Genomic DNA, 20,445 nt, shown 5'->3' with positions numbered 1-20,445 from the left:
AACAGAATAGGTAATAGAAGAGAGAAGGTGAAATGTTCTGAAACCCACCAAATAATATAGTGGGAATCTCAAACAAAAAAAATTTGGCAACTAAACCCCACTTTTGAAATAGCATAAACAAATCTTTCCAGAAGTCAGAAAGTTGGTCATGAATTTAATAGTCCACTGCTTTTGTTGTTTTTTGTCTCACTTGACAAAACTTGGACTCACTGAAGGTTATCAAGTGTTAGGCATTTTTGACCAAGTTTCAGATTGATCTATGGAATAAAATCTGGTTTATATTTTCACTGACCCAAAGCAAAACCAGGATTTTTATATATTTTTTTTACTTACACTACTAAATCTAGTGTTTTAATAAATTGCATCTTCTGAAGACCTTACCACTTCCTAAACTCACACTTCCTCTATTTGCTTCTAAGAATAATTCATAGTGAGTTATTTGTGGCATCATAGTTAATGTAGTGTTGGATGAAGTGAGGGAATTCTAAAAATAAACATTTGATCCAGTGTCTGTCTGTGAGTATTGTGTATGTTAATACTTGCATGCTTGCAGAAGATCAAAGGAAAGAAAAGCATTTTTTTAAATGTTTGTAGGATTTAAAGGACACTGTGAGGGAACGTAATGTTCAAGGTGACTGTCAGGGGTCTCTGGATGAATGAAACAACTCCTGGTGCTAAAAGGGACCACAAAACTTGTCAGGTCTGTCACGTTCTCCTAGGCACCAAAGATTTAAGATGAGTTCTTATCCTATGGAATTGCTTTTGCAAAGTACAGTGAAGGATAAAAAAGATCACCTTGAAACAGGTTAAAGGCAATAAGCAATGTCCACTGGCCTTGCAGAGCAGGAACTTGATGGGCTACATCAAAACAAAGAGTTTAGAAATGTAAATTATATGTTCCTTGTAAGATGGCCTTCATTTGTAATCCTTATTTAGAAGTTGCATGCTAATTTAAAGTGAATGTCAAGCTCAGGAATGGTGCTGGACTGACCATTTGGGAACTACACCCCAATTTTAGCCCTGGGGCAGATTTAGCAGAGGCCCAGGCCAGCTTCCACCCTTTGGGATTCTCTGTTGGCCATGAAGCACTTGCACCTCCCCATCCAGGTCAAACAGCTCTTGGTGTAAACAGTTTAACTCAGAGATGCATAATGATAATTGGGACTTGCATGCCTGTGGTCATGTTGCATAACACATGGAATCCCATCACTCCTCGTGCTCCCAGGGTGGCACAGAGGTGCCCAAAGTGGCAGAAAATGGTGAATAAGCAGCGCAGAGCTGTGTGTTAGGGTGGGAAAGGTTCAGCAGCAGCTCTGCCCCACACAGCCTTGGCTGTCCCAGCTTGTCCCGCTGCCTCCGCTTGCTCCTACTGGGGCTCAGGCAGCTCAAACTCCTCCTGCTCAGACAGAATCACTTTCTCCTGATGGGCAGGAGCCCACAGCCATGGGTGCAGCTCGGGTGAGCTGCTGGGAGTGCTTGGTGGGGGGAAGAGATGGCTTGGCTGAGGTGTGGAGAGGGAAGGACAGCTGAGAACCCGCAGGGCTCTGACTGTCACTTGGCAAGGCTGTCACTTGTCCTGTTGGTTAAACCAGGCTGTGTTTCAGATGCTGTTACTGCAGTGTGAGTTCTGTCAGGCTGTGTTTCAGATGCTGTTACCTGTACTGTGAGTTCTGTCAGGCTGTGTTTCAGTTGCTGTTACTGCAGTGTGAGTTCTGTCAGGCTGTGTTTCAGATGCTGTTACCTGTACTGTGAGTTCTGTCAGGCTGTGTTTCAGATGCTGTTACTGCAGTGTGAGTCATGTCAGGCTGTGTTTCAGATGCTGTTACCTGTACTGTTGTTTAAGCCAGGCTGTGTTTCAGTCACCACTCCAGTGAACAGTATTCTCCCTTGGCAGGTGCCACACAGAGTTTGTGAGCTGGGTTTGTATTTGGCAAGAACTAATGCTGCAAGGTAGTGGTGGAGGGAAATGGGGGCATTTGGGTGTTCTGCAGAAAGGTTTGACAATTGCAGATATCTCTCCTGAGAGTTCTGCAATAACTGTCTTGGTGAGCCACAGGCTTCCTCCAGCTAAAGTCAGATTTCTTCCAGAGAGGATCATATTCAAGAATGAGTCCAATCTCTGGGCTTTACACACTGTTTATAGTTTCATATTTATAAAGGAAATTATTTCTTCTTTTAGGTTTAGATTTTAAGTACTCTTTTAGCATCTAAATCCCTCTTCTAACCCTTCATCTGAGACCTACTTGCTGTCACTTAGATCTGGAATCCCATCCATGAATTTAAGTTATAATCCCTAGTACAGGAAACCACACAGTTTGCATTTAGTCAAGATAGTATTTTAGTATCTGCAAGTGATTAAACATTTCCTGAATTGGAGTGTGTAATTGTAATCACCTATTCCTGATTTAACTTTCCAGATTCGTGTTCCTGCAAATCTGTATGAATTAAACATGAATTTTTCTGAGTGCACAAGTTCCTGTGCCAGGGTTTGAAATGTCCCTTTCCCTTCATACATTCCTAAGACAGTCTGGTTGGCCAAATGGTTCATAATTCTTGTCTTCAGGTACCCATCCTAATCTTCCTACCCTGATGAGTGTGTCAGGTTTCTCTCTGGACTATCTTTCACCTTTTATTTTTTAATCCCTGTCAAGTTAGTGAATCAGCTCATCTTTAAAGGTAAATTTCAATAAAATCCTTAGTGAAAAGCTTGAGTTCAATTCATTTCAGAGGAAAAAGACATCACAAGAAATTACATATTTATTATTGATACTACATTAAAAGTGCATCGTTCCCATTGCCTGATTATTACAGGGGAGTTTAGGAAGTCAGGCAAGTCCCATTTTTATGCAGTGCCCAAGGAGTTATTCCCAGAAAACAAATCATTGAACTCTCTGCCCTTAACTCCCTTTTTTTCCCCCACTAGGTTTTGCTCCAGCACAAGGTGACACCAGCCATATATTCTAATATAGTCCTGTGATTTCCAAGTATTGTTTATAAAAATACCACACATGAAAATGTTACTAGAGTAAAAATTTCACATCTACTGCTTCTGTCATCCATTGAGCCATTTGCCCTGTCAGAAAAGGAAATTGGATTGGTTTGACATGAATTGTTCTTGCCAAATAGGAGTTGGCTCTGTTTTCTATACCACATTGGAGATGGCTTAGAAATTGATTCTTTAATAAATTGTCCATATTCTTTTTTTCTTTCATAGCACTGGAGGGAATAGAAAATTTAACAAGCATGGTTTTGATCCCAGTGTAACAAAGAAAAAGAAAGGTCATTTAGAATGCAAATAAACTTCAGAATAGAGGTTTTCACAGAGGGTTTATGTTGCTGCATTAGTCACCAGCACAGTAATTGCATAGGTAATTAGTGAAGGAGGTCATAAAGTAGCAAAAATGCTTCCCATATGCATGGTCTGTCTCCCAGGTTACTTAATTATCCATCAGCATTTCTATGTGTTCATGAGTAGGAATCCTTCTGGCATGGAGTGCAGAGAGGTTTGTTCCAGCCCCTCATATTCTCCTGTAAATATGAAGACTGAGGCCTCTAGCATCATTTTCTCCATTTATTTATTTCATCAGTGTCAATTTGTCTAAAAAGTTATGCTTTAGGTTATCTTATACTGGAAACTGTTCAGTTTGTTGTGTTTTTCTTTCAGGAGACAGTGCCCTGATCCTTTCAATAATTTCTCAGGTTATCATTCACTCTGTGAGATTGAGCAAGATGGACCAAACAGGTCCAATGAATAATCCAAGAACAGGAGGGAAATGTGGAAATATTCCTAACTGATACAGGATCAGCTCCATTAAGTGTAGAAAAAAGGCCCTGGGAAGCAAACACTGATCCACAACAGAAGGTGTCTGTAGTAGGTTATTTCCAGTCAGAATGATCATGATTTCTATTTAGGCACCCTAGAACTCTTCTACTTTAGTAATTGGACACTAAGGAAAATCTGGACAATTTTTGCTTGACTGCTGTCATCAATACCAACTCCTTGCTGTTGTGAGGTGAGGGGCATCTTGGCAATTTGTCCAGGTGGCACAAAATTTGAGAGGAGGCTTTGTGTGTGTGTGTGTGTGTGTGTGTGCTGGACAGACCTGCAGGTGATAAAGACATCCTTGGACAGAAGCAGGGAGCAGAGACTGATGGCACTGAGTTCAGAGAGTAAATGAAATGTTAAATTTGCAGAGCCTCATCTGTGAAAGCACTCAGATTCTTCTGGGTGAACAGATGTCATCTCATTTCATTTTCTAACTTTGCCTGGAGCTGATACTGTTTTCTACTAAAGACTGCAAGGAGTTTTGTATTACAGAGAAGTCTGCCAAAAGCCCCAGAGCTTCAAGTTTTGCAAGAAGTTAGCTGTAGCAGGTGAATCTATTGCCATCATATGAAGCTTAGACTACTTGTGGGTCTCTAGTCCTAGAAGAATCATAGGCTAAGTAAGCAAATAATATCACTCTCATTGGGAACACTTTAAAGGAGCATTTTGATTTCACAAGAAAGGATGATGGAAGGTATTGTGATTTATGGTAAAGAGAACCATACAGAGCAATTTAAATAGATTCATATGGCAGTGTAGAAAATGTAAAGCATCTCTCTCTGTGGAAGGGGGCTACTTGTATTTCCAATGCAAGAGTCTTTCAGCTTCCCATAATAATAATAATAGCAAAGGCTTGACTTCAAATCCAGTCCCATAATTGCAAGTTCATTTATCCCCAAGGAACTGCAGTATTTATCCCCAGTGTGCTGTGGCACTGGAAGTGTGGCCATTTCCCTGCCTTTTTCCATGCTGGGCTCTTCCTGGCAGTGTTTATGGCTGGGAGGCTTTCCCTGGCTTCTCCCTAACTCCTCCTTTATGTGCCTGGCCGCGTTTGCTGTGTGGGAGAGAAGCAGTGGCAGTGCCACACACAGGCACACCCCTGTGTCTGTCCCTCCTTGCTCCGTTTGCTGGCCCTGCTGGAGCTGTCCCTGCTCATCCCTTGCTGGGCATGGAGGGGTGGCAGTGCCCTGCCAGCCCTGCTGCAGCACAGTGACAAACCCCAGCCCAAGGCAGAGCTGGGGCTGTCAGCCCTGCCCAGCGAGCCCTGCCCCTCCCAGCTGCCTCCTCCGCCCTTTGTGCATGATTTGGATCATGCTGACCCCCTCCTACACCGGAGGGATTCGTTTTTGCCAAGGGGATGTGCAGTCAGTGTTCCTGCAGCCTTCCTTCCCGGAATCAGTGCCTGGAGATTCAGGCAGCAGCTTGGTGACAGCTGTGCACGTCCCTCCTTCATCTGCCTGCCCTGACTTTGGACAGTGCTCCCAGTACCAGACTCTCTTACAGGAGCTTTCTAGGTGCTCAGCAGATTGCCTGTCTTGTCTTATGTCCCTCTCAAAAAAGATGGATTTCACACACAAACATCACTTCAAAGAAAAATCTTCCTCCCTGACCCCTTTCAAACCCAAACACGTGAGAGGCTGTAACCCTCAGAAAGCAGAGCTCCCAGTCCAGAGCCTCTGATCTGGGCTTACAGCAAGAACCAGCACCAGGCAGGGTCCTGGGTCATAACCCACCCTCAACCACACTGTAAATACCCTCGTGTTCCTCAGGACACTGCCAGGAGCAGAGGCACCCAGGGGAGCCTGTCAAGCAGCATTTAAACCTGCCTGGACTCTGAGGAGCCTGGGCTGAGCTGATAAATGCCACTGATGGGAGGAAATACAGTACAGGCAACTCCTGCACTTCCAGTGACACAAGGCAGGTACTCAGCAGCCCTGCAAATATTTCTTCTGTTTGGGACTCCTGCTGAATCCCTGCCCATGCTTGCTGTGCTGTTCCCTTCCTTCTCCTGGGTATCCTTTCAACTTTGTCAGTGTCTCATCTGCCTGCTTAGCAGAAGGATTAAAATCCAGACTGGTATTTGCCTGTCCCGTGCCTGCCTGGGGGTATCCACTTTGTGGTATACTCAGCATGTTTCCCTGGATCTGCCTGGGAATCTGAACCTCAGCTGTTCAGAACTGCAGCCTCTGAAAAAACCTAAGGAAAGCTGCAGTCACATGCTAAGGAAAGTGAAAAAAGCAGAAAAAAAGTGCTAGAAAGGGATGTCCTGCACTATAAGTAAACTTGGGTTAAATGGATCTGGTCTTACAGATTCATGTCCTGAGATAATCCCAGACTGGGAATGCAAAGACTGATTGAGGCTGTGAGGGGGAGAAGGAGGGCAGGAGGAGGAACTGGTCAATGTATCTGCTTCAGTCCTTTATTACAGAGCAGAGATATCCAGGTATATCTAGTTGCACCTCCCCTATGGCAGGGGAACTTCAAGACCACTTAAAGATCAACTTTAAGGTCCCTTCCAACCCAAACCACTCTCTAATTCTATGATACTTTCACAATTCCAGATGCAAAATTGAAGCTGTGTGCTCAAGTCAAGCAACCTGAGAGTTGTAAAATGCATCAAGAGACTGGCTTTAGCTCAGAGACCTGGTCTCTGAAAGAAGAATTTTTATATATTTCTATGGCTTTTCATAAGCTGAAAATGTGGCAAATTCTGATAAAAATGAATTGGTTTGTGTGGCCTTAAGGCATCACAAAGTTAATGTCCAACTTCAGAGACTGAAGACATAAAGCATGGACTGAAGCTCGACCATTATTGCAGTATCTGTATCCCAGGATCTGCCAGTGTTCTGTGCACCATTCCACAGAGGAATGGACTTTGTAAAAAAAGAAATGGTTGGCCAATAAATGCCAAATGGAAGCTTTGAGCCCAAGGCATCATTAGGAAGTTACTTCTGTGGAGCAAACAACTTCTGCCTTCACAGAATCGTACTTCAGCCACTTGAAAAACAAGGTGTAGAGGCTGTGACTGACTGTGGGTTGCAGTCCCTGCTTGTTTGAGGAGAAAAATAGGAAACTTGAAAATTAAAGAAGTTCAAAGCTTTTGATGTAAATACTATATGGGATATGAATGATGTAAGCTTTGGTTTCACATCAAAACTCCATCACTAAGGATCTAAGATGCTTAGAGTTTAGACCTGTACTGTTTGTAAAATCGAGGAACTGTTGATCCCTAATGTTTGGCACTTCTTTTGAAGTATTAAAAGTCATTTATGCTTAAATGGCAGTTCTCCAGTCTTACCAGTTAGGGCCCTGCTTCTGCAAGCAGCAATATCTTGCACCAAACAAGTATTTTCTCCTAGTTAGGATGCACCTTGCTTATAATCCAAATTACCTCTGTATCAAACGTTGTTTTTAGAACAGAATGCCTATGCTGGGAAGGCAGAATTTATTCCTTCTTCTTCCAAGCAGAGGCAGCTTTCCTGTGGCAGATTCCCATGGAGTAGCTTACTTAATGGATCTCTGTTTCCTGAGGGAACATGACTCCCAGAGCAGAAATCACCAGGAAGTAATTGATGCTTTGCTACCTCATGTCCTCAAGCCAAACCTTTAATTCTATTAATCCACATTTACCTGTCATTATATCCAGGGAACAAGCAGCAAATATCTCCTCAACAGAGCAGTGACTCCATGGGCAGCACCCACAAAAACCTGAGCCCTCCAGTTTGTCTGGTCAATGCCTAAAAGGCAGAGCTGAATTCTTCCCTTCTCTAAAGAAAGAAAAGGCAGAGGGGGGAGAAGGAGCAGCTCTGCTCCTTGCCATGAGAAAGGAGCTGCCAAAGCATCACCTTCTTCCATCCTTCCTCCCTGGGCAGCCTTTTTCTGGCCCAGGCAGCTCCAATCACAGCGTGCTGCTGAGGGATGGAGCTGCAGGGAGCACTCGTGGGCAGTGGGATGGACAGGGCCAGGCAGGCACAGCTCAGCTCTGGCTTCCTCCAGCTCATGGGCAGAGGCTGCTGCCTGCCCAGCCACGGTGGGCAGAGAAATCCCTCCCTTCTCCAGCCCTAATCCTGCCGGGGAGGCTCCTGCAGGGAGAACAGCAGCAGCCAGGTGTGGATGTCACCTGTGCTCCGGGGCTGTCCTTGCCATGGGCACCTGAATCTCCTCAGGCAGCCTGCAGAGAGGCTCTACATGAAATCTAAATTGCTGAGTTTAATTGAGTTGTGTTCTAGCTGCTCACAATAGGTAAGATGAATGTGAGCTGGGAGAGCTGCTGAGGCACATCAAGAAAACCAGGCACTGGATTGTTTTTAAAGGCACGTTTATGTACCATCCATCAACTCAACATGCAGAGACCCATGTTCACTTTCAGGGCTTTACTATATTTAATGAAGTTAAGGAAACCAATGCTCTTGGATTTTGGTTTGCATTTTAACCAAGATTAGAATGAAGCAACTTTTCAGTGACAAAAGTCCTCCCAGGGCTCTGGGAACATATGCTGCCGTGCCAAGCTTTGCAAAAAATGCTTCACTTTTCCCATTACATTTTAAGTGAAACTGTAAACCCGTGATCTAGCCCAGAATATAATATATAAATTGCCAGGTCAGAGGTGAGTGCTATAAAGCAGGTGCAAAAAAGCTTCTGTGGCTTAGATTGTGTATCCTTAATTTAAAGGGCTTCCCCTCTGTGGGAAATAACATAGTGTTGTGTCATTATGAAAATACCCCATGGGATCAATATAAACAAGAATATTGAATCCAAAGTAAAGCATGGACATGAGTGTGGTTAGCCAGAACAGCCGTTCGGAAGATCTCGCGCTGTTACGAGGAGTTAGGGTCCCTCCTTCTCCATGACGTTCCAAGTTGCCAACCCCTAAGATAGTGACGTGGGCACACCGTGGATATATAAGTGGGTGCTCATGGGAAATAAACGCACTTCACCGTTCATCATATTGGTGTGACGCGTGTTTGTCCGACGATAGTGAGAGTTCGTCGTGGTCTCACTCTGTACCAGGTCGCACTTGCCTTTAACCTATAGGCAACATAGTGGCGCCGTAACCCGGTCTGCTCCCCGGCACACGGGTTTGAGCGGCGGGCGACGGGTAACACGCTGGGACGAGGAGACGACTGGAGCAGCAGGTCTGACTTCGGTGGGGAGGACGCTCCCGTACCACCGGGATGGAGAGTCTCGGGAAGGTAATTTCAGAAATTTATGCGCAGTGGGGAATTCCTTGTAAAGTAACTGACTTTACTACTGCTATTAGGCGGTTGTTGATGTTAAATGTTATTGATCGCCCTGTCGACATTCTGCATTCAGAGTGTTGGGACAGATGCACGGCTGCTCTCGTCGAGGACGTTATTGCGTCCGGCTCGAGCAAGTGCCTCAAAAGCTGGGGCAAAGTTAAAACTGCTCTGCAGAAAGCTCTAGAAGAGCAGGAAACTTGGAAAGCAGCCCAGCAATGTTTAAGAGCCGTTCAGAAACTGGGCGTAGGAGCCGCGACTCAAACCGCTGCGGCTGACAGTTTCGTAATCGCGGATTCGCGGTCGGACACTAACAACCTTTCGCCGTCGCGATCCCTCTCTCCAACCTCGACCCTCGCACCGAGTACTAACCCAGACCCACTTCCCCAGCGCGATAGATCCCCATTCCCCGATGATGGCGCTAATGAAATAAAAATAAGACCACCACCCTATGCCCCACAAAATGGCGCCGAAGGGGAGCGGGAGGGGCGGGAACAACGGCCGATTCCCGCCACAGACATGCGCAGCCCAGACCACGGGGAGGGGGGTGTGGCTTCTAACTGGGAGGGGGGACCAGAGGCCAATCAGAGAGTGGGCCCTGAAAGCTTTCCTTTTATGGCTAAGAAACTTCTAGAAAAGGGGCGGAGCATGGCGGGCACGGTCACCACCCACCAAAAATCCAGGGGGCGGAGTCCAAGAAAAAGGCACAGTCTGCCGGAAGCCCCCGACCATTCCGCTTCCTCTCCATCGGACAGTGAGGTCGAGGCAGGCCTGAGGCCTAGCCGGGACAGGTGGCACAGGCAGTCTGTATACAGACAACAATGCCTTTCCTGTGCTAAGCCCAGCTCCGATTCGGATTCCGATTCGGGTTCCGACTCGGACGCAAATTTTATGCCAGCAATAGGCAACATCTGGGCATGTCACACTACTGGACTTACTCCTTGTGTATCCATAAGACATTTTGATGAGTCTAATGACCTGTGTGTTCAAGTCATTGTCATCCCCAGGATCTTGTACCACACAGATGATGAAGTAATGTTGCATTTTGAGACAGAGCCACTCCAAGTGAAACGAGAACTATCCACCGCAGTCAGCCTAGCTGTACTGCTGACCATCGGAGGAACAGGAGCAGCCACAGGCATTACGTCTCTAGCCACGCAGAAACAAGGCTTGCAACAGCTGCAAAGAGCCATAGACGAAGACCTCCTGGAAATCCACAAAACCATCCTAAAGCTGGAGGAATTCTGTTCTCCTTGTCGGAGATGGTCCTCCAAAACAGGCGAGGCCTGGAACTCTTGCTAATGCAGCAAGGAGGACTATGTGCTGCTCTAAATGAAGAATGCTGCACGTATGTAAACCACTCAGGACTAATTCGCAAATCCATGGCAGAACTTAAAAACAGACTGGAGCGTCGTAGTTACGAGCTCCAACAACAAAACTGGTTCAGTTCCCTTTTTACCCAGCACCCATGGATTGCCCCTATAATTTCTACTCTGTTGGGACCCGTTGTTGTTATAATGTTCGCACTCGTGTTTCGACCTTGTCTGCTTAATAGAATTACACAGTTTGTTAAAGCTCGTTTAGGTACCATTGACATCATGCTCTTGCAGCAAAGACAGTTAACTTAAACAGTTGTTAAGCCAGTTTGTTTACTAACAAGTTCATCTGCATGTTATTAACCAGTTGTTTACCCAGTTTCAAATGTTATGTTCAAAATTTAATTGTTCATGGAGAGGGGGGAGATGTGGTTAGACAGAACAGCCGTTCGGAAGATCTCGCGCTGTTACGAGGAGTTAGGGTCCCTCCTTCTCCATGACGTTCCAAGTTGCCAACCCCTAAGATAGTGACGTGGGCACACCGTGGATATATAAGCGGGTGCTCATGGGAAATAAATGCACTTCACCGTTCATCATATTGGTGTGACGCGTGTTTGTCCGACGATAGTGAGAGTTCGTCGTGGTCTCACTCTGAGCCAGGCCGCACTTGCCTTTAACCTATAGGTAACATATGAGACATAAGAATATTTAATCACTTTGTAAATTGTCAATTTTTAAAAAATTATTTTCACTATAATCATGAATTGTATCCACTTTTATGGATAAGGAAAATGTGAGCTTGTTTGGACATGGGCAGGCTTGTCCCTGCTGTTACCTGCCTTCTAGGAGTGTAACCTGAAACATGTTTGAGCCTTGTCCAAACCTTGTGGAGGTTTGTAGCCACAGCTGCTGGAGTGATAACCAGCATGTTGGGGCTTGCTCGAATTTGTACCCCAGCACAGTGGGCACGTCACAGCCCACCAAGGAACTGCCTATAGAAGGGGCAGTGACCCGGGGGAGGACGGATGTGTTGGTGGAGAGCAGACTCCTCACATCCCCAGCGCTGCTTTGCCTGTTCCTTATAAATGAACTAATAAATTGCCTTATTGATTGACCTCCCCGATAGTGGTGAGTAATTTATAACACCATTCTTCCTTGATTAAAGAAATTCATCTGCGCACACTGGTAAGATGAAATGCATTGCAAATGCATTCTAGATTTTCTATTTTAGAAGAATAATTTGTGCTTCAAAAGCAGCACCCTATCTGATGTTACACCCCAGGATATATCAGATGGTTTCTCTCTCATTAAACCATGCAGAAGAGACCATCACTCAGAGAGGAGTCTGAACCAATCCCTCCAACTAAAAGCAGTGAAATTCCAGGTCGGTAATTTGATTCACACCTCAACAAAATGTGCATTTCGATCACAAAGCTTGGATTCAGATCAGAATATCCACTGAGGGAGAGCAGGATATCTAACTTTTGTTTTAACCCATGCACAACCTGAGATCCTGAGAAATTTTCGGGTCTCAGGGGTGGACCAGGAGGGGCAGCTGTTTGGAGAAGGGTGGGTCCTGAAGCAGCTCCAAAACCCTGGGCATTTCCCCTGTCCTTACCCATGTCTTTGAGAAATATTGCCTGGAGAAGACCAGCACAACACAGAGGAATTATCCCATGTAGTCTCAGGGGTTCATGGACTGAGCAACCCGGGGCCAAGATGCCCCAGGCCCCAGCTCTGGGGGAAACAGAGATTGTCCTGGCTGTATCCAGCGAGCTGCCAGCTCAGCAGTGGAGCACAGCACGGGCTCACGCTCCCCATTGCTCCCACAGATGCAGGTGGCACCTCAACACATGTTCAAAATATCTGGAAAAGAATGAGAAGAGATTTCTGCTGGGGAACACACTGTTTGGATAAGTTAATGGTCATTGTGGCTGGAGGGGCAGTGTTCATGATGATGTTCTTTGCCAGAATCTGGTATTCCTGGAAGAGGAAATGGTGAGAGTTTTGCTGATCTCTGCCTCAAAAAGCTTCTTTTAAAGGCTGCTGATAGGAAACTTTCCCAGTGAGGCTGCTGTGGACTTGTGGGTGGTCAGTGGTTGTCCACATAACTCTGCTGAGGTTTCTGCTGCTGCCCAGTGCTTTCAGTGGCCTCCCAATTGCTGGGCCTTGTCCTGGGGAGCTGCTGGGGCTGCAGCCAGTGCTGGCTCCCACTGAGGCTGCGTGGCCAAGAGCAGCCCCAGGAGCAGCGGGCAGAGGCAGAGCAAGGTGGGGAGGAGAAAGAGCGGGGAGCAGATTGCCCTTGAAAGGCAGAGGCGCTCTGGGGCCGCTCCTGGCCAGGGACCCTGCCCAGAGCCATCCCCTGCTGGCCGGGGCCTTGAGGGGCAGCTGTCCAGCTGGGCCAAGCTGTGCCAGCAGCTCCAGCTGTGCTGGGCAGCCTTGCCAGCTCTGGGCCCTGCTGGGAATGAGGCTCCCTGTGTGCCAGCGGCAGCTGGGGCCTCAGACACTCCTCTCTCCACAGGTGCTCCTGTGCAGATTCACAAGAGCAGCCCAAGAGCTCAGGCAGCCAGAACCTGACTCATTCCAGTTCTTCACATCTGTCCCCATCAACCCTGGCTGCACTCCTGTCTTGAGCACGTCCCAGCACCCACACCTCCAAAACAAGAAACCCTGCCCCCGAGCCCCCTTGCCCTGTGCCCCATCCCAGACTGAAGTTGGGCAGGATCTCTCTGCAAGGGTAGGACTTGGCCTGTGTTTTATGTTCCAACAAAGAAATTGATTTGTCACAGCTATGTCTGGGTGTTACCAGCAGCAAAGCCCACACAGCACCAGCACTGGCTGAGCTCTATGTCCAGGAGCAGCCATGGATGCCCACGGTGCAGGCAGGCAGGAGCCAGGCAGGGGCTGCTGTGACCAGGGGCCTCGAGGGGCTGGGGGAGACTGTGCTGAGCATCCCTGGGCTCAGGGCAGGACCTGGACAAAGTGGATGGCTGGACAATCAAACACCCTGTGAAGTTTAACAAGGGAAAGTGCCAGATTGTGAACCTGGGTTGGGGCAACCATGGATGTACGGGCAGGCTGGGGAATGAGATGCTGGAGAGCAGCACTGTGCAAAGGGACCTGGGAATCATGGTGGTTGCAGAGTTGGATATAGTCAGCAGTGCCCTGGCAGCCAGGGGACACATCCCTGTCCTGAGGGGCACCAGGCCCATCATGGCCAGTCAGGCCAGGGAGGGTTTGTCACACACTGCTCTGCTCTGGGGTGGCCTCAACTCGAATATTGTCTCGAGTTTTTGTCACTTCAGTGAAAAGACTAGCTCAAGAGAGGGCAGTGAAGATGGTGAAGGGGCTAAGGGGAAGCTGTGTGAAGAGCAGCAGAGGACTTTTTGTCTCTTCTGCCTGGTGGAGACTGATGGGAGACCTTATTGGCTTCTGCAACTTCCTCATGATGGGAAGAGGAGAGGCAGGAACTGATCTCTTTCCCTTGTCCCCACTGATAGGGAATGGCTTGAAGTTGTGTCAGGGGAGATTTAGGCTGGATTTTAGAAAAAGGTTTTTATCCAGAGGACAGCTGGGCACTGAAGCAGACATCCCAAGGCAGCATTGTGTTTGAGACAACTCCAGATGCATTTGGACAATACTCTCAAGCACTGACTCCTAGGGTATCAGGAGTGCTGGGTGCAGAGCCAGCAGCTGGACTTCATGAGCAGCTGTGGGTCCATTCATACTCAGCATATTCTGTGATTCAGTGATTCTGTTTGATACTCTAGAATATCTGGGCATGGATCTCTTCAAAAGAGAAATCCAGGGAAAGAGTGGAGCAATCAAGAGCATCTCCAGGGACACAGCCAGACCAGAAGTGTCAGCAGGCAAAAAAAAAAAAAAAAGTTTTGCTAAGCAATGGTCCTTTGATGAAGCAAAACATTTACAATCAGGGCAGCCCATTCCTGCTGATAGGGGCACACTCTGAGGGTACAGCTAAGGCCATGAGGTCACAGCCGACTCTGGGGTGACAGCAGGCTGAGGTCACAGCAGGCTCTGAGGTCACAGAGGTCCCAGAGCCCCGTGGTTGCACAGCACCACAGCCACCGACCACTCAGTCCTTGAGCACAACTGTTGCGGCAGCAGCGGCGGCGGCGGCGGCAGTGGTGCTGACATTGGGACAGCGGTGGCAGCACAGCGGTGGCAGCAAGAGCTGCGGGACTGGCAGAGGGCAAGGCACCATGGCCCTTGCTCTGCGCCTCTTCCTCCTGCTCCTCCTGGCAGTGGCCCTGCCTGCCAGGGCTGCCCAGGCAGCTCCGTGGCCAGCGCGGGGAGCAGGTGAGCCGGCGGCCTGGCTCCCCTTTCCCGGGACAGCGCTTCCTTCTCTCCAGGAAGAGTTGGGAATGGTTCTGCATAGGGCTTTAGGGAGGCTTTCCTCTGCGGGAGGGAGAGAGCCCACAGGAGCCCTGGGCTGCTCCAGCCACCCACCCAGGGATGTTGCACAGGGCATGGAAAGAGTGTGCAGACTAACCAGGGCCAACCCAGTGTTCCCCAGGCCCCTATGCAGCTTTGGCCATGTCCATTCACATCTGGCCCCCACAGCCTTACCCAAACCCCTTGCATTGCCCAGTTCCCTAAGGAAGAAGGGGATTCCAGCAGACCATGGAAATAGTTCTCATCTCTGTTCCCTTCTAGATTTGGATTATTTGGAATTGCTGGTGAATGACACTTTAAAGGTCTTGAAGAATGCTCGAGGCAAGTTTTGAATTTCCCTTTTTCCTAACACCATAGTCTTTGTCCCTCTGGAAAGGGCCCACTCCTGTGATGTTTCCCTTTACATAATGTTAGGGTTGAGAGATTCTGGAAACCTTGCCTTGCTCCCCTCTGGAGCCCTGAGTGATCCCACAGGATTCCTGTCAGTGGGAGGAAGGAGCATTTAGCTGTAAATGCTCTTCCCATGTGCAATGCCAGTGTCTCCTTCTGTGTGCTCTGTGCAGCCACGGAGAAGAGCAGAGAGGGAAGGGAAGGGCCCAGGGCTGTGCCCCAGGGCTGTGCCTTGTGCAGCTCCTTTGCCAGCCCCAGGCAGCCTGAGGATCTCCTGGAGTGCTGGGAGCTGTTCTGTCCTGCCTTTCTTTGCAGATGAACTTGTTGGTGAAGGTGATCTGGCTTCCAAACCCACATTCAGAGAAGTGCCTCTGGGAGCTGGTGAGGGTAGGTCAAGGCCTTTCCCCCTGGGGGAGCTGCCAGCTCAGAGCCCAAAGCTCGGCCAGGGGGGCATCGCTGCAGGTGCCAGGACAGAGCCGTGCTCGTGTGTGCCCTCGCCCTGTGCAATCCCCTCACTGCTCCTGTGACTCAGTGCTGCCCGTGCAGAGCAGCAGAGATGACAGAAGCTTCTGTGGCTGTTGAGTTACAGGTGTGTCTGCAGTGAGGATTTCCACAAATCTTGGTCTGGTTGCTGCACACAAGCCCAGCTCCCATCGCAGGGGTGAGTAGTGTGTCCCTGCTGACCCCACAAGTTGAGCACTGCTTTTGTGGGATCCATTCCAGTGAAATGGAAATTTTTTGCTCTAAGGTCCTCCAACAGGAAAGTACAAAGCAACAGGACACAAAAAACCCCAGGAGCCATCTGAAACAACAACGCAAATTCTGAAGGAAATGCAGAAAAGAGGACAAGGTGGGTGCATTTCCCTCAGCCTTCTCCTGAGACTCAGCAGCCGGGGGCTTTCTCTGCACATCTGGACACGCCGTGCCCAGCACAGCGGGAAGGGATCCATGGCAGCCTGGCTGCCCTGGTGCTGCTGTCACACCCTGCAGGGCTGTTTCCCAGCCTGGCCTGGCTGCAGCTTCTCCCCAGCCTCTGCAGGAAGGCCTCTGGCATCAGCTGACAGGGAGCCTAATGTACCCCACGTGCCATGCACAACCTGAGATCCCCTGAAATTTCCCTCTCTCGGGGTAGAGATCTATAGATCTAGAGATAGGGCAGCTGTTTGGAGAAGGGAGGGCCCTGGTGAATCTGAAGAAATGATATGATTTCTTGATCCTTATCCATGATGTTGATAAGCATTGTCTCCTGAAGGTGGCACCTCCTTAATGGAGAATGGTTCCATCTGATCCCTTTCTCCCTTTCTCCAGTGATGAAAGGAAAGACTGTGCTGAAGGCTCTGTTTCCCCGAGGAAGCAGTGGTTCTGTTCCAGCCTCTGCTGCAGGAAGGGAGGCGATGCCAGGCACAGTCACAGGAGGTAATTGCTGTGCCTCTGGGCCTGAGCCCTGCTGAGCCTTGAGCTGCCATCTCTGCTGCTGGGCAGAGCGGGCACAGCCCGGACAAGAGCGGCACAGCCCAGAGGAATTGTCCCGAGCAGGCTCAGGGCACTCGGGTGCTGAGCAGTCCTGCTGGGCTCCCTCCGTGGGAGACACAGCCCAAAACCTGGGAGAGACTGCAAGGGGTGCCCATGGTGGGGAAAGGGCAGAGGGGGAGAGCAGGGCTCCAGTGTGTCCTGACAGGGCCTGACTCTGTACCCTGGGGCTGGGGGAGCTGTTCCAGTGGAAAGATGGATGGAGAGAGAGAGGAAGGCAGGGAGAGAGGGAGGGAGGGCACAAGGTAAGTTGGGAGGTATGGCTGTGGTACTTCCTGCTGAAGTTTTCCCCTGAACTTCAGCAAGAATTTTCGCAGTGGGAGTGAGAGTCCACAACGGGCCCTGAGATGCTCCAGTCACCCATCCAGGGATGTTGCACAGGGCATGGAAAGAGTCTAGAGCATGACCAGAGCCAGCCCAGAGCTCCCCAGTCCCCTCTGCAGCTTTGGCCATGTCCACTCACATCTGGCTCCCACAGCCTTACCCAACCCGATGGCAGTGCCTAGTTCCCTGCCTAAGGCAGAAGTGGATCCCAGCACACCATGGAAATGCTTATGATCTGTGATCCTTTCTAGACTCGGATCATGACTTGGATTATTTGGAAGTGCTGGCAAATGACACTTTGAAGATCTTGGAGAATGATCATGGCAAGTTTTGAATTTCCCTTTTTACTGACAGAATAATCTGTCAAGCTGGCAAAAGCTCACTCATGCAGTTGTCATTGATTTCAAGTCAGATTTGATGGATTCTGGAAACCTTGCCTGCTCCCTTCTGGAGTCCTGGGTGATCCCACAGGATTCCTGTCAGTGGGAGGAAGGAGCATTTAGCTGTCAGTGCTCTTCCCACGTACAATGCCTGTGTCTCCTTCTGTGTGCTCTGTGCAGCCACGGAGAAGAGCAGGGAGGGAAGCAAAGGGCCCAGGGCTGTGCCCCATGCCAGCCCCAGGCAGCCTGAGGATCTCCTGCAGTGCTGAGAGCTGTTCTGTCCTGCCTTTTTTTGTAGGTGAACCTGTTGGTGAAAGTGATCTGGCTTCCAAACCCACATCCAGGACTGAGATTCAGGGAGCTGGTGAGGGTAGGTCAAGGCCTTTCCCCCTGTGAGAGCGCCAGCTCAGAGCCCAATTGTCACTAGCAGTGCAGAGATGACAGAAACTTCTGTGGCTGTTGAGGTACAGGTGCGTCTGCCAGAAGGATTTCTCTAACTCCTTTGCTGGTTTCTGCACACAAGCCCAGCACCCATCACAGGGGTGAGTAGTGTGTCCCTGCTGACCCCACAGGCTGAGCTCTGCTGTTGTGGGATCTCCTCCTGGGAAACGGAACTTTGTTGCTCTAAGGTCCTCCAAGAGGAAGGAACAAAGCTTCAGGACACAAGGAACCCCATGAGCCATCTAAAAGGAAAATGCAAATACTGAAGGAATTGCTGCTGGGAGGACAAGGTGGGGGCATTTCCCTCAGCCTTCTCCTGAGACTCAGCAGCCGGGGACTTTCTCTGCACATCTGGACACGCCGTGCCTGGCACAGCAGGAAGGGATCCATGGCAGCCTGGCTGCCCCGCTGCTGCTATCACACCCTGCAGGGCTGTTTTCCAGCCTGGCCTGGCTGCAGCTTCTCCCCAGCCTCTGCAGGAAGGCCTTTGGCATCAGCTGACATGGAGCTCCCACTGCCCCACAGGCCATGCATGTCCTGAGATCCCCTGCTGTTTCCTGGTCTTGGGGTAGATCATATGTAGGAGTGTCCTGGTTTGAAGGACAGGTGTCTGCCAATAATGGCAGAAGCTTTTCTTTGAAATGGAGAATTGAAACCCCCCTCCTCCAAATTATTATTATAATTTTGAAATTACAGGTCTCTCAGGCAAAGATAGGGGAATTCGGAACAACAATTCTTTACTGGGAAAATTAAAATAGAAATACAGTATTACAAAGAACAATCCCAACCCTGACAGTGTCAGACTACAACCTGACACCCTGTCAGTTACGGCGTTGGTAGCAGTCCAATTAAATGGTGGCTACAGTCTTCCTGCAGTAGCAGATGCGGTTCAGGTGTAGCAATGATCCTGTGGAAAACTACAGCTTTCCTCTGAAGGTCCAGAGATGATGTGGAAAGGGCCGGTGTTCCTCTGCAACCCAGTGGAAAGACAGATAACTTGCTCTCCAAAATCTCAGTTTTTTTATCTAGGTAGGAAAGGCTTGTCTCCTCCCCCTGGCTGGAGCATCTCCCAATGGGTTAATGTAATTTTATCAGTCATACAGTGGGACTTAATGGCTCAGCAGCAGATGATATCTTCCTGGAGGGAGGATGGGTTGTGGGAAAGATAAAGATGATTGTTTCACCTTGTCTTAAACATGGCCCATTTGCAGATAGTATGTGCCATGGAGGTAAGGAAATCACTACCTCACTCGGCTTCAACAGATGGTGATAGAATACACATTTCTGGCCACATCAACCCAACAGAAGGGGCTGTTTACAGGAGGGTGGGCTCTGTCTGGCTCCGAAGCTTGAACGACTTTCCTAGCCTTATCCATGTGTTCAACAAGCATTGGCTCCTGAAGATGGCACTTTCCCATTTGGGAACAACTCCATCTGATCCAGCTGTCCTTTTTCTTTGTTCAGAGATAGAAGGAAAGACTGTGCTGAAGGCTCTGTTTCCCCGAGGAAGCAGTGGTTCTGTTCCAGCCTCTGCTGCAGGAAGGGAGGCAATGCCAGGCACAGTCACAGGAGGTAATTGCTGTGCCTCTGGGCCTGAGCCCTGCTGAGCCTTGAGCTGCCATCTCTGCTGCTGGGCAGAGCGGGCACAGCCCGGACAAGAGCGGCACAGCCCAGAGGAATTATCCCGAGCAGGCTCAGGGCACTCGGGTGCTGAGCAGTCCTGCTGGGCTCCCTCCGTGGGAGACACAGCCCAAAACCTGGGAGGGGCTGCAAGGGGTGCCCATGGTGGGAAAGGGGCAGAGAGGGAGAGCAGGGCTCCAGTGTGTCCTGACAGGGCCTGACTCTGTATCCTGTGGCTGGGAGAGCTGTTCCAGCAGAGGGATGGCGGGAGGTTGGGATGGATGATGGTGGCACTGCCTACTGCACTCTTCCGCAGAACTTTAGGGACTACTGTTGCGAGTCACAGACCCCAAGGTACTGGGCTGATCCATTTTTGCGTGCAGGATTTTGCAGAAGGCCTGCAAACAGTCTAGAGAGTGACTAGAGCCAGCCCAGAGCTCCTCAGGCCCCTCTGCAGCTTTGGCCATGTCCATTCACTTGTGCCTCCCACAGCCTTCCACAGTTCCCTAAGGCAGAAGGGGATCCCAGCGCACCATGGAAATGCTTCTCATCTGTGCTCCCTTCTAGGTGAGCGTGGTAGAAAAACTTCTCCAGCAGCTTGGCGTCATGAACGTTTTCAATTTCTGGAGCCTCCTGCAGGTATGTTGGAAAGGTTATAAAAAGAATAATCATTGACAACCTGTCCGGAACCAGGTGATAGAATCTTCTCTGGTTGTTGAGTTACAGGTGTGACTTTTCCCAGTCCTTTGCTGGTTGCTGAACACAAGCTCAGCTCCCATCGCAGGGGTGAGTAGTGTGTCCCTGCTGAGCCCAGAGGCTGAGCACTGCTTGTGTGGGATCCATTCCTGGGAAAGGAAATACTTTCTCTTAAAGTCCTCTAAGAGGGAGGAAAAAAACTAAAGGAGACAGTAAGTCCATGGAGGCATCCAAACACCTGGAACAAATCCTGAGTGATCTGGAGAGAT

At 49.1% G+C, this 20,445-nt stretch overlaps 1 long non-coding RNA gene across 1 annotated transcript; it reads left to right on the top strand.

The window, feature by feature from the left end:
- Positions 1-17,716: 17,716 nt before the first annotated feature.
- Positions 17,717-18,150, top strand: LOC130258249 (uncharacterized). The gene is made up of 3 exons (XR_008841458.1): positions 17,717-17,789; positions 17,890-17,961; positions 18,049-18,150. It is a non-coding gene; the product is annotated as an uncharacterized LOC130258249 (long non-coding RNA).
- The last annotated feature ends 2,295 nt before the right edge of the window (positions 18,151-20,445 follow it).

This window comes from Oenanthe melanoleuca, chromosome 12 (assembly GCF_029582105.1).
Source record: "Oenanthe melanoleuca isolate GR-GAL-2019-014 chromosome 12, OMel1.0, whole genome shotgun sequence".
Taxonomy (NCBI): domain Eukaryota; kingdom Metazoa; phylum Chordata; class Aves; order Passeriformes; family Muscicapidae; genus Oenanthe; species Oenanthe melanoleuca.
The sequence above is the reverse complement of the archived record's forward strand: the minus strand, read 5'-3'. Positions and strand labels throughout refer to the sequence as shown.